The 14,939-nt window shown below is 38.7% G+C and overlaps 1 long non-coding RNA gene across 1 annotated transcript; it reads left to right on the top strand.

Annotated features, from left to right (window-relative positions):
- The first annotated feature begins 219 nt into the window (after nucleotides 1-219).
- Nucleotides 220-14,668, top strand: LOC132377099 (uncharacterized). Its single transcript, XR_009506527.1, has 2 exons — nucleotides 220-294; nucleotides 13,157-14,668. It is a non-coding gene; the product is annotated as an uncharacterized LOC132377099 (long non-coding RNA).
- Nucleotides 14,669-14,939: the final 271 nt, after the last annotated feature.

Below are 14,939 nucleotides of genomic sequence, written 5' to 3'. Positions count from 1 at the left end.
TTTCCATATCTTGTTCTTTATTCTCTTTTATCTCTTCCATATGTTTCTTCCCACTAGAAGAGTAATAATAATGATAATTAACATGACAGGCATGATTCTAAGTGGTTTATGCAAATACAGTTGATCCTTGAACAGCACAGGTTTGAACTGCACGGGTCCACCTACACGTGGATTTTTTTCAGTAGTGAATACTGCAGTATTTCACGATCAGCGTTGGTTGATTCTGCGGATGTGGAACCAAGGATACAGGAGATCGCAGGTGCGGAGGAACCACAGATAATGGGGCAACAGCAGGTATGGAGGGCCAACTGTAAGTTAAACGTGGATTTTGACTGGATGGAGGGTTGGAGCCTCTAACCGCTGTGTCACTCAAGGGTCAACTGTATACTAATTTAGTCCTGACAAAAGAAATAGAAAATAAAATTCTTTTTCTTTAAAGAAATCAATTAATTCATTTATTTTATTTTTGGCTGCGTTGGGTCTTTGTTGCTTTGCTCGGGCTTTCTCTAGCTGCCGCGAGCGGGGGCTACTCTTCGTTGTGGTGCGCAAGCTTCTCATTGCAGTGGCTTCTCTTGTTGTGGAGCACAGGCTCTAGGCACGTGGGCTCAGTAGCTGTGGCTCGCGGGCTCTAGGCGCGTGGGCTCAGTAGTTGTGGTGCACGGGCTTAGTTGCTCTGCGGCATGTGGGATCTTCCCGGACCAGGGATCGAACCTGTGTCCCCTGCATTGGCTGGCGGATTCTTAACCACTGCACCACCAGGGAAGCCCAAAAATAAAATTCTTATTTTCATTTTGCAGATGAGAAAACCAAAGCATTATATACAGTAGTAACTTGCAAAGGATACACAGCTAGAAAATGACAAAGCTGGGCCATTTAATATAAAAGATTTAACATTAAACTATGCCCCTACTCTGTATACTACATCTTTCTAGAGATTGCACTTCTTGGTAAAAACCATAAGAATAGAAAAAACAAGGATAAAAACAAATGTAGGCTTGGATTGGATGAATAGAAGCAGAAGCAGAAGCTCTGAATTAAGGTGATTGCAATAGAACCCTGGGGAGACATAGTATATGCCTGGCATATAATGTCCCTTAGAACGTTTATGAAATGACCACTGTGTGCTAGGTGCTTTCATATAATTATCTGACATAATTATCATCAAAGTCACTTTAAAATAGCTTTTATTAACCCCTGGTCCAACAACCAATAAGTTCAAAGATGAGATTGCATACAGGTCAGCTTGAGGTTCTTTTACTAGGATATTGCTTCTGTAGCTTAAAGGAAACCTGGTACTCATGGGCAATGCATTTTGGTTTACCAAGACACAATAATGAGATTATCTTTCCTGGGGAAGGATTTGTACCTCAGTAAATAAGAGAGCTACATTCACTACAAGCTCATTGGTCTTTCCTACATAGAAATGACCATATAATAAGCATCAAAACTTGGAAAACCAGATAATAGCTCTTATTTCTTCTGGGCTTGAACCTGCAATGTATACTGATTCTCTGCCAAGTTTTTGAGACTGATCAGGGAAGGCTGAAAGCAGATCAAATTAATTCATTTGAAGATCAAAAGGGTATGCATATGACATGATTTCATTAAGAATTAAATAATCCACATGATTTCAAGGTTAAAGGCAAAAAAACTACTCCGCATAATGGCTTAACAGTCCCAGAAGGAGTCTGAATGGGGAATAATGGCCTTTAACTAAGAACAGGCCCTTCTAGGTTTAATAAGAAGTGATTTCTCTTAATTGCAATTGCCTTGAAGAAAGGTATTCAAGGTCTCAGAATCTGACAAATTGTAGCTAGAATTGACATAGGAGATTTAATTGGGGGGGGGGGGGGGGAAGAATTTTTAAAAAATTCAACCAAATCTAGGATCTCCTGACAGAACCGAGCAATTTTACTCTGCTTAATGCAGACCCTCAGGAATATCAAATCAAATTGAAGAAAAATAATGTGTGGAAATTACTGAATTCGTTGAGTGCGATGGTTTTTCCCAATAACAGAGCTGTAACTTAAGAGCCAGACTAACGCCTCTGCATGAGGAGGGGGCCTTATGGGAGCAGGAAGAGAAACTTGAGGAACTCAGATCACAGAGCCTGATGGTGAGAAGCTCTGAGAAGAGGATGCTGAGAGACCAGTAACCAGTCAAAGATAGGAGACATTTGGGCAAGACAGATGGACCCAAGAGCAGATGCAGTGAAGATATGGCATTTACTGTGAGCTGGATGGAGGTCCACAGTTTTGAGCCTAACTCCTTCTAGAAAGCAAACAACCAGATAGATCATCATCTGGAGTCTCTGACTTGGTTTGCAGGGAGGGTTGTTTAGTTTTGTTTTTCAGGTAAGAAAATCATTTGATTCTTAACATGTTGGGCCCAACATCTCTCTGAAAATCTGGTGGAAGGCAATGACCTCTCTACAAAAAATATGCACATATTTATACTTTCACAACATTTTGCTTATAACATCAGGTGTTTGTGATCGAAAGACCATGCTCTGTACTGGTTAAGAACCTCTGATGCATAGGACCAATAAAAGCAGGTAACTCCATTCTCGGGGATTTAGCGTATGATATTCCTTTACATTTATCTTCTAATCTAATCTCTACCACAACCACATAAAGTGGGTGTCTCTATCTCCATTTATCTAGAGGTAGAAACAAAGTTCAAATAATTAGAGTAATGAATAAAGTTCATGTGACTAATAGGATGTATAAGATAAAAACATTTACTAAGTATCTCTGTGCTCTCCCTTGCTTTTTCAAGCTCTATTGTAGGTGAGACCACGAGACTAGTTCTAGCCAATAGATTGAAAGAAGAAGTGATATGCGTCTTATCTGGGCTAAAGATAAATAGAGTCAGTGAATGACCGTCTAACTTTTCTTCCCCTGCTTGCATATTGAGATGTTGGACAGGTTCTGCTGCTATAACATACAAACTCTAAGTGCTGCTCCCCCTGGGGATGGCAGCAGCTCTACTGACTGTGGTTACTCAGGTACCCAGGCTGAAGTGTGGTCCACCTTGGCACATACTTCCATGACTATTGAGACACTTTTGGTCTGTCTTTCAGAAGTGACAAACGTTACTTCTTATTTCATTAGCAAGGAGTTTCACGTGGCCACTGTGATGGCTAGTTTTATGTGTCCACTTGGCTAGGCTATAGTACTTAGTTATTCAGTTAGACACTAGGCTGTGTGTTGCTGTGAAGGTGTTTTGTTAACCAAATCTGCAATCAGTTGACTTTAAGATTATTCTTGATAATCTGTGTGGGCCTCACCTGATCAGTGAAAAGCCTTGAGAGCAACACTGAGGTTCCCCTGAGAAAGAAGAAATTCTGCCTCAAGACTGCAGAATCAATTCCTGCCTCAGTTTTTTCAGCCTATTGCTTTGCCTTACAAATTCTGGACTTACTAGCCCTCACAATAGTGTAAGTCAATCCCTTAAAATGCACGCACACACACACACACACACACACACACACACACACATCTGCTTTTCTGTTGCCTGGAGAACCCTGAGTGGTACAGCCACACTTAACTTCAAGAAGGCAGATCTACTTGCCTAGAACTAGCAAATCTATGATGAGCTCTAATGATTACCACAATCCTCTGAGTCATTACGTTGCATGACTTACACCATGTACATTGGATTTTGTGTGAAAGAGAAATAAATTTACAAATAAGGCAATTTAAAGCTGATGTACTCTAATTTTTTGTTTAATTTTTAAAAACTTTCTATTGACTTTTCTGTAAAAGTACACAAAATATGTTTTTTTTTTAACTTGGTAACTTTTTATGAACTAAATATATCCATGTAACCAGCCTACAAATTAAGAAAGTAAATATCAATATTCCAAGAAATCCACTTTTATTGTATTAAGCTGCTGAAATTTTAGGGTGAATTATTCTCCACACTTCTCTTAGCCTGTCTTACATAATGTGTAATCCAAGTTAAAATTAGCAATTTATTTGTCTCCAAAGCCAACAAGGTTTTTCCCCTTAAAAATGCATACATTCATATACAATGTATGTTATTATAATCATCACAATTAGTGTTATCACTAACTAAACATTTATTAAATGATTAGAAGCCAGACACTGTGCCAAGCATTTTACTTAATGAGAACATAAATAATAATGATAAAAATAATGACATTTTCCTATGTCCCAGTCACTGGGGACCAATCATCATAGTTTATCTTAATTTTTCTCAGAAAAAATCTCCTGTGTCAGCGCTGTGATTATAACTATTTTACAAATGGGGAAACTGATGAGGGCACCTTACTTGATGAAACGAGGTGTCAAAGAGAGGTTTAATTTTGAAGCCTTTGCTCTTATGCCACTATTTGGCACGGGGTCGAAGGAGAGTGGAAAGCCCACGGCAGTGGGGGTCAGGATTCAGGCTGACAGGTTCTTCTTAGCCTACTAATGATGTGGAGCCTTTAACAAGTTCTTTCCCTTCTGGCCTCTGATTCTTCTCCATCTAGTTCTGGGTGGGCAGATTCCCACCCACCAATAGTGCCAACTCAGGTCTCCAAACACTTAAGGTCAGTAAAGCTGGAAATTAGGGTTTTGTGAGCTGTTTCCCCACAGCTGTTACTAAAAATTTCAAAATACAGAAAATTCGGAATAATAGTATAATACACACCCGCATACCCTACACCTACATTTGTTTATATTTTGCTATATTTGCTTCCTTTTTCCCTCTCTCTCGCCCCCTCCTCATTCCCCCAGCATTTTTGTTAAACCATTTAAAGAAAATTGTACATATCATCCACTTAAACTTTACATATTTAAACATCCAGCTCCTGTATATCAAGGACAATCTCCTTCATAACCACAAAATTATTAGCAGTCTTCAAAATGTTAATAATTTACAATACCATCTAATATGCCCTCCTTATTAAAATTTTACCAGTTGTACCCAAAATGTATTCTATCACTTTTATTTATTTATAATTTTGGAGCCAGAATTCAATCAAAATATGGTATTTCATTTGGTTCTTATGTCATTTCAATCTCTTTTAAGCAAGAACTATACTGTTCCATAGAGTTTCTGAGTAGCACTGACCATGTTTCAGGTACTCAATAGCCACAGATAGCTAATGGACACCATGTTGGACCTTCATTATTGCTGGAAGTTCTATTGGATGAGTTTGAAAACAATTCCTGAATATTTTCTTTTCATGATACCGACTTTTGGAAGAGTTTAAGAGTGCTGTCTTATAGATTTCCCATGTTCTGGGCTTGTCTGATTTTTTCTCCTTGGTGTTTTTGAACTGGAATTTAGATCTAAAGCTTGATGAAATTCAAGTTCAATATGTTTTGTTGTGAATAATATGCAGGCAATGTTATATTCCCTAAGGTATCTCATCATCAAAAGGGTAATAATATCAGGTTGTACAATGTTGCCAATACTATATTTTATCACTTGGTTAAGGAGGTGATCATCAGATCTCTCCATTGTCAAGGTATGCTTTTCCCTTATAATTACTAAGCAATCCATGAGGTGATATTGTAACATCATGCAAAGATCCTGTTTCATAAGTAGACATTGCCCAATAATTTCTTAAACCATTGATGATTCTTGCTTGAATCAATTATTATGTATTCAGGGTTGCAAAATTATTTTATAAATACAATTCTGTATCCTTTCTATGTCTATTAACAGGCATTATTTTGTACAAGAAAGCTTCATTCTCTCTATTTTTCCTTTTCTTTTTTGGAATAAACCTATGAATGCAGGGATTTTTACTTATTCAACTTTAAAAAATCAGTCTTTAAAATCAATCTCTCTCAATTTTATTCTCACATATCCTAAACATGGCCAGTGGGAGCTCCCTTGAGCTGGCTATGCAATCATCTTGTCATGACCACATTAACCTTTAAGAACTTCCTTTTTTTTTTCTGGCTTACCAAGATTTCTCAAGCTCATCTTGTACTTTCTCTGGCCTAGACCTGGCAACAGCCATTTCTCTAAGAAGCCCTGGTTATTTCTTGATTGGGGAATGAGATTTGGCATCCAACAGGTGTATGAGCACTGTGTCTGTGAGCTATTTTAATATCTAAAAAAATCTAACTGTTAATGAAAACATCAAGTTTCTTTTCTTTCAAATGAAATGACATCAAATTTGTTTTTTATATACTAGGTGGATTACTCCATATGGATTAGAAACCCTCATGAGTATTGCCATTGACTGAGGTTAATTTATAAAGGAAAAACAAGCCTTTACCCCATCACCATTGCAGTAGGATAATCTCAGTCCCCTTTCTGTTCTACCTCTTTATTTGAAAGAGCAAAACTCAGCTTTTAACTATCTCTAATAACATTTTAAGCTGCCATTCATCTCAGGATTAAGAGTGTAGCAAGATTATGGTGAATAATCCTGAAGCTTCAGGCTAAGAAAATTTCTCAAAGGGACATGAGTTATTCCAAACTCTGGCTACCTAGTTCTTGTGTGGTAAATGGACCATAAATTATCACAGAAGGGAATTTGGTAAAACTAATTTGCCAGAACATTTAGGGTAGAGCCTCTTCTGGCGAATTATATTTTTTGACAGACTTTGATATAAAATGCTATTTTATATCTCCTTTCCCAAATGTTAAATGTTTACTTCTAAAACTTTAAACAACAAAACACCTGTTAAGTACTAGGTGTTTGATAGAACACTTTTACATATAACATCATTTCTTGATTTTAAGGTACCACCAATTATAATATAACCATAAATTTAAGAAAAAAATTAAAGACAAAATGTTTTAAAATCAATAGAATATATTGCAGTAACTGATGTGACTATGCATTTAGTTGTCCAATTAAAAACCATTTTTGTTTAACTTTTATAGTAAGATCTGATTTAAATCTCTTCATGAGAGGCTAAAGACTCATTTGAAAAACTGGTGGCCATTGGATGACATTCATAGATTACTGAACATGATGGTACACTTCTTTTCATAATCCATGCTCTGATTTAGACTTTTCAACAACTGACAGATCAATGTCAAAACATATTGAAGAACAACAGGACTTTGTATGCATTTCCTCTTTGATTCATCTTGGATTTTTTTAGATAATATTTTTAAATAATTTATTGAGGTATAATTTACATATTGTGTCCATTTAAGTAGGTATACTTTGAGCAGTTCTGAAAGATGTGTATACATATGGTATCATTTCAATAATTCAAACACAGAATATATCATCACCCCAAAAGTTTCCTTGATATCCTTGTAGTTCCTCCAACTCCAGGAAGCCACTTTTTGCCCCTATAGATTAGCTTGTATTTTAAAGAATTATCTGTAATAGGATCATCCAGAATGTATATTTTGTTTCTACAATATTTTGAGATTCATCCACATTGGTACATTCATTCCTTTCTATTACTGAGTAGTATTCCATTGTTTGGAAATAATAATGTTTTGCTTATCTGATCACTTGTTGATGGGCATTTGGGTTGTTTCCAGTTTTTGTCTTTTGGTTTTTTTTTACAATTTTTAATGAGGTTAATATAAATATTTATGTACAAGTCCTTGTGTTTCCATGTTCTTGAGTAGATATCTAGCAGTGGAATGATAAGGTCATGTGGTCAGTGAATGTTACACTTCACAAGACACAGTATGTACTATGCAGCTTTTCTCTGGCTGTTTAAAGGTACTCTCTTCATCTTTAGTTTTCAAAAGTTTGATTATGATGTACCTAGCCATGCTTTTTATTCATATTTCTTCTCTTTGTGATTTTTTTTTTGAGCTTCTTAAATGTGAAAATTTATATCTTACACCAAATTTGGGAAGTTTTTGACCATTATTTTTTCAAATATTTTTCTGCCCATTCTGTCTCGTCTCACTTTCTGGGACTGGGGCGACAATCACACATAGGTTAAGCTTTCTGATATATATATATTTTTTTAAATAAATAAATTTATTTATTTATTTATTTATTTATTTATTTATTTATTTATTTTTGGTTGTGTTGGGTCTTCGTTTCTGTGCGAGGGCTCTCTCTAGTTGCGGCGAGCGGGGGCCACTCTTCATCGCGGTGCGCGGGCCTCTCACTATCGCAGCCCCTCTTGTTGAGGAGCACAGGCTCCAGACGCGCAGGCTCAGTAGTTGTGGCTCACGGGCCCAGTTGCTCCGCGGCATGTGGGATCTTCCCAGACCAGGGCTCGAACCCGTGTCCCCTGCATTGGCAGGCGGATTCTCAACCACTGCACCACCAGGGAAGCCCAAGCTTTCTGATATTGTACTACAGATTCCTGAGGCTCAGTCTTCCTTCCTCCCTTCCTTCCTTCCTTCCTTCCTTCCTCCCTCCGTCCCTCTCTCCCTCCCTTCCCTCATTACTTCCTTCCCTCCATCTATCCCTTCCTGTGTTTATTCTCTTTATTAAATTGGATAATTCCTATTGATCTATCTTCAAGTTCATTAGCCATCTTCTGTGATCACAAGTCACAATTTTATTAAATCCATCCCACATTTTGTTTTCTTTTTTTTTTAAATTCAGATATTGTATCTTTGAATTTTAAGATTCCTTTTGGTTCTATTTCATATCGTCTATTTCTCTGCTGAGATATCCTACATTTTTATTTAAAATGAGCTTATTTTCTTTAGCCTCACTAAACAAATTTAGAGATGCTGCTTTAAAATGCTTGCCTGCTAATTTCACCATTCATTTAATCTCAAGTTTTTGCCTCTGTGACTGTTTCTTCCCTTGAGAATGGTCTCATTTTCTTGGTTCTTCTTACATCAGGCAGTATTAGATTGCATTGTGAGCACTGTGAAGGATTTGTTAATGAGACTGCAGATTTATTATTTTCCTTTTAAGATTGTGATGCCTTTGTTTGAGCTGATAATTCCTTTTGCCTAGACTCAAACTGAAATCTTGTCTCACCTGTGGTTCAAATCATAGTCACTTCTTTTATCTTTTAAGGAGGTTGCTTTGAGCTTGCCCCAGGAACCGGCCAGAATCTTGCAGAATTTGCACACAGAACCTGGGGCTTCCCATCTCTAACTCTCTCTCTTTTAGGAGTCTCCCCTCACCTCATGGTGGTTGCGGTTATCCTAGGTTCTGTTGCTCTATGCCTCAGAGCAGGGGGACAGTGGGATTTCTATGGGAACTTTAGCCATCCCATGCGGTTGCACAATATGATTACTGTCTGGCAAAATCTGCAAAAATGTGGAACTTAAATTATATTATTCCCTTATTCAAAATTTCAATACCTTTCCAGAATTTTTCTGCTTTTGGTCTCTATTCAGAGACTTCTAGAAGTTGTTTTGTGTATCTTTTTTCCCCACATATGTTGATCTTTTAGAAGCTTACCCTGCTGTGTCAAAAGTGGAACCACCTTAGCTAAAAATTAAATTGCTGGCAATTATATAGTTGCTAGTGGAAGTCAAGGTGAGGACAACTTGTTCAAGTTTGCTGCCTACAGTAGTCAGAGTAAGGACAGAGTGGAGAATATTTTAATGAGAGTAGACCAAAGCTGGTAAGACAAATGAGGAAGTTTTTCAGGAGGTATGCCAGGAGAGGATAAGGGCTTGAGATTGTGAAGAGGGGGCAGAGTAGAAAGGTATTTAAGAAGTAAAATTGACAGAGCTTGATGTGCTAGGATTTGGTGAGTGAAAGAGGGTGATATCTGAGACTGGGTCTCAGTGCTTTTCTGGATGAGTGACTACTTGATTATAATGAAAGAAATAGAAGGAGTTTTTTGTTTTTTTTTTTTCCATGGGAAGGAAGTGGGTATAAGGAATCTCGTTTTGGAAATTTTGAATTGGAGAAGCTTGTGGACAACCAAAATGGATATGTTTATCATATGCAATTTGACGTGTGGGTTTGGACCTTTTGCAAAGAAGTCAAGATTCAAGAGTCATCAGCACATACGTGGCAGTGGAAGGAAGCCCTAGTAGTCAGTAGGATTTGTTTCTGTGGGCAGTGGCAGCTGCCAGAGCCTTGTGGACAGGACATTGAAGGGACCCAGTGGAAAGCTTCATCTGGTTTAGTGGAGGGCAGCCTGGACTGGTTGAGTATGAGTTTGACAACAGGTAGGCCACGTAGTAAACTTATTTCAGTAACCTAAACGTGACAGCGTCCAAGGTGATATGCCTCAAAATAAAGAGGCTGCAAGGAAGAATAGACAGAAGTAAGACTTTCTGGAACGTTAACGTGAACAGAACTTTTGAAATACTTGTATGTTCTCTTAACGTGTTTTACTCTTTGGCCATGAATGAAAAAAAGCAAAAAACAAAAAGAAAGTTTCTCACAAGTACATCACCTGTAGCCAGTGCCCATATAAGAGCGCTGCTGATCTGGTGATGCGGAGGAAGCCCACGGTCCCATGACGTAGATCAGGCCAAACAGAGCAAGGACTACACTTGTGGAGGGACCATGGATTTCAAAGCAAAGGCCTAGGGAAACATAATAAAACTCCAATGATCACGTTCAACCCTAGAAAGTCTTAAATTATTCATTCTTTTTATCACTTGCAAGTTCTTTCCTCTGACATTCTACAGGGTTATTTCTCTCCTCTGAATCCTTCAGAGCCTTGCTTTTATCACTTGTAACATTAAAAATAATCCCTTAGACTTTGGACCTGTCAGTTATTTATAGACAAATGGCAGGGCTGCCATGCCAAGGCTGCGGATACAGAATGCTTGAAGACTCCTTTAACCTTTGCATTATTCATGTCATGACAAGCCTAGCTTTCCCTGAAGTCCTTTTTCTCCACCTTCTTTTTACATTCTTGAAGTGCTCAAACTGAATTTTGGGGGTGAGAATAGTTCTCATCAGAAGGTGAGAGGAAAAACAATTTCCTTATCAGGAATAGAGCTATTTTTATTCACAGGCAGCTCCATATAATGCATTTAGATTTTGTTGATGAGATGCTATGATGCAGTGAACTGAAGCAGCCTCTGCAATTCAAGAAAAGTTGGGTGCATCCGTGCCTTAAAACAGGGACATAGACTGTACACCTGCTAAGTTGTCTTCTGATGAAAAATCAGACTTAGATTTCTCTTATGGAATGTATGTGTGTAGGTAGGTATTATCAAGCACTTATATAATGCATTCCATGTGGCCAAACTGTCTTTTAAGTGATTTACAAACATCTACTTGGGAGGTAATTAAGTTTAGATGTGGTCTTGAGGATGGGGCCTTCATGACGGGATTAGTGTCCTTATAGGAAGAAGAAGAGAGACCAGAGTTCATTCTCTCCACCTTGTGAGAACACAGGGTGAAAGCAGCCATCTATAAGCTGGGAAGAGAGTCCACATCAGGAACTGAACCAGCTGGCACCCTGATCTTGGACTTCCCATCCTTCACAACTGTGAGAAACAAATATGTGCTGTTTGAGACACCCAAACTATGGTGTGTTTTTACAACAATCCAAGTAGCCTGAGACAATGCCTCATCTAGATGAGAGGGAAAATGTCACAAGATATAGGTTACATAGTATGATTTTGTATTTCATAAAGGTAGGAAAGAGAGAGGGAGAGCAGGAGAGGGAGGGGGAGGAGGAGGTGGGGGAAAGGGAAGGGGAGGGAATATCCTATCTGACAAGAAGTCATTCTCATACAGTATTGTTAGGTGTATAATTTAGTACAAACTTAATGAAAGTCAGTAAGAAAATAGGTACCAAGTCTTACAAATATGGCTACACTTACAATGCACAACATTTAAATTAAAATTCTCAAGGAAAAGCTGGAGGTAGGATATGGTTATTATTTCAAGATCCATCTACCAACCATGACTGAGGTATGTATTTTATTTTAGTTTGCCTTAGTCTTCTCACCACAAGACTGGGTGGCTTAAATAAGAGAAATCTATTTTCTTACAATTCTGGAGACTGGAAGTTCAAGATCAAGATTCCAGACTATTTGGCTGCAGCTTTCTTGGTATTCATGCCCCTCCTTTCCGTGGTAGTCAAACTTTATCTTGTATCTGGTTGATTTTAGTCTGGAATTTCCCATCTTTCCTTCGGTGATGGGATATTTCTGCTAGACATTGGTATCAGATTCTGGGCTCAAGATGGTTTACTTTCTCTCTCATGGAGATAGAGAATCTTTTTCTCCTAGGTAGTTTTCTTTTTACTATCCTGTATGAGAGCCACTTATATCGCTTGTATTCTGTTACTAGTGAGAGAATTTGAGTTTCCCCTTGGGAAGGATTGGCCCTATTTAGAATTCAGGCTACATGGTTCTGCTCTCTGATGGGCTCAAGAAAACTGATGATTTAATGTGATCAAAGTACCTACATTGTCAGAGTTACATTCTCTGCAGCATTCTTCATCTTAGGTGGAAACAGAATCCCACCTTTTTAAGAGATTAACTATAACACAAGGCTCTGAACTGAGAGAAAGAACGTGGGGGAGGAAGGAAGGAATGAAGGGAGGAAGGTAGGTAGCCTTTTTACAGCATTTTATCATTCATAAAGTACACTCCCATATCTTATGTTACTAACAAAATTCTACTGAGCTGTTACTGAGCCAGGTGCTTCTTAAGCCAGATCCTGCCAGTGTTAAGCATTTCATTTATCAAATCTCATTTGATCACTACATGAATTTTACAACATGCATGCTACCATTATATTCACTTTACATCTATTGAGACATAGAAAGTTGATTTTGTTCAAGATTGTCCAACTAGGCTTTTTATCAGCATCATTAAACTCATTCCTTTTTATGTAAGCCACCCCAAAATATCTGTGCTATAAGAATCATTGCTTTATTTCACAGGAGAGGAGTCTGCAGTATAGAAACAGAAAGTGACTGCTACAAGATCGTAGAGGAAAAACATAAATGGTGGAAACAGTTGGAAAATAGGTGCTTGATTCTGAGTTATGAGTGCTCTCCATTCTACAAAGATATTGGAAATGGCTTGAAGCGGGGCTCATGGAATATCATCTCTAAATTATCCACAGTCATTTGCACATTGCCCAGCATATAACGAGACAAATTCTTGTTGAATGAAAAAGAAGGAAGAACAATGGGAGAGACGCATAGGGAAGAGAGAGAGAAAAGGAGAGACATAGAAATAGAAGGAGGGTCATAAAGATAAAGGGGACAGGAGGAAGAAAAGTTTCCATTTATACAATAGTTTTGAATGAAAAATAAAATTGCCTTTTCTGTGCTGTTAGGACATGATTTTTAATTTGCAGAAGTCATCAGCTGCAGATGTTGCCTTCCATGCGGCCTGTCTGATCACCATGACAAAGGCACTGCCTCATCTATAAATAGATGGTCAGATGGATTTCACATCCTGCCCTGGTTCTCCCAACTGCTTGATGATCGTGACAACAGGATTGAAGAGTGATTCTTTCCACCTCAACTGCAGAGGCCTCACTTGCACTCTCTTCTGGAAGATGACAATCAGACTCATTAAATTCAACATGAAGGAGCTTCAAAGACGTGCCCTTTCAGAGAAATTGAGCCAGAGCCCTTTTCCATTGCATCAAAGGGAACTGTAATATAATCAGCCATCCAGCCTGAATCTATTGTTAGGACAACAATCTGAATCTTTCTTTTGCCTGTTTGGATCAATGTTAGCTGGAACGTACATGGCGGAGCTGATGTCAGTCAAGGCTCAGGTAAAAGAAAGCTATTCCACCGGACACTTGACGCTTACAGGTTTCCATTGTAAGTGCCGCTGTGATGTATTTGAGACACCTGGATTTCGGATCCCAAGAATGAACACTGGGTCCTCCCACAGTTCTTGACCTTGGGCAAGTCATTTAATTACCCCCGAGACTCTGTTTTTCCTTCCTAGTGTGCTTAACAACACAGCTTCTGCAATAAGACAGCACTGGTTAAAGCACCAACTCTGCAACTCTGTAACTTTGGGCAAATTACTTAACCTCTCTGAACCTCAGTTTGTTCACGTGTCAATAGAGATGCTGGAAGTGTGTCCCTTAGAGGTTGTTGTGAGCGCTATGAAGACAGTGTCTGGTACATGGTTTCCATGGCATAAGATGATGGTGAGAATGATGGGTAATCTCACAGTGTTGTGAACATTAAATGACACATTATATAAGGTGATTTTTAAAATATTAAGGTGTTTTGATTATGACTGAAACGGAGCAGGACCCTATGGTCCTTGCCCCCCATCCCCCAGGTCCTCAGCCTGCTTTTTGCCTGTGGAAAAACTTTAGCCAAAGAATAAGTTTAATCAGAGAAGTGAGAAAATGCAAAAACAAAGGAAAACAGACAAAGGAGACCAAATAATAATAGTTTAGTCATTAAGCAAAGTCAAGGACCTTTAGTTCCTCCTCAAGCGCTGTAGATCATATCCTGAACCATGTCCCGTGAGCTGTCTTATAGACACTGAAACCCTCACCAGGTGGAAGAAGTGAACTCCATGATGACCAGGCTGTAGCCATGACATGAGCTGCCACGGTTCCAAGAACTGGCCTCAAAGAAATGGAAACAAACCGAACCTGGAACTGAAGATGAACTGTACCTAAACTAATCAAGATGACGCTGGTCAGACCACAGATGACCAGTTTCACGATGACCGTCAAAGCTGATTGTATGATTTCTGCATGTAGCCCCCTGCCTCTGTCTATAAATGCTCTTGCCCCCTAATTGTCAGGGGAGAGAGTCGGCCTTTGAACAGGGGTCTCTCCCCCACCCCCGGTTGCCAGCATCCAAAATAAAACAAACTTTCCTTTCCACCACCCTGGCCTCTTTATTGGCTTTTGAGCGGCGAGCAGCGGGACCCCACTTTCGGTTACCTGACTACAATTGAAAGTATTAAGGATGCTTACATATTAATACACATTCATTCATTTAATTAGTATTTATTATGGACATATGCAAGTGAGCTACCTACAAAACCAGAAAAGAGTTTTGTCCATTGTAACAAAGGTCAAGAATCACAGACCCCTTGGGAATTCCCTGGCAGTCCAATGGTTAGGACTCTGCACTTTCACTGCCAAGGGAACT

Source organism: Balaenoptera ricei, chromosome 13 (genome assembly GCF_028023285.1).
Source record: "Balaenoptera ricei isolate mBalRic1 chromosome 13, mBalRic1.hap2, whole genome shotgun sequence".
Taxonomy (NCBI): domain Eukaryota; kingdom Metazoa; phylum Chordata; class Mammalia; order Artiodactyla; family Balaenopteridae; genus Balaenoptera; species Balaenoptera ricei.
This window is presented reverse-complemented; position numbering and strand designations above follow the sequence as displayed.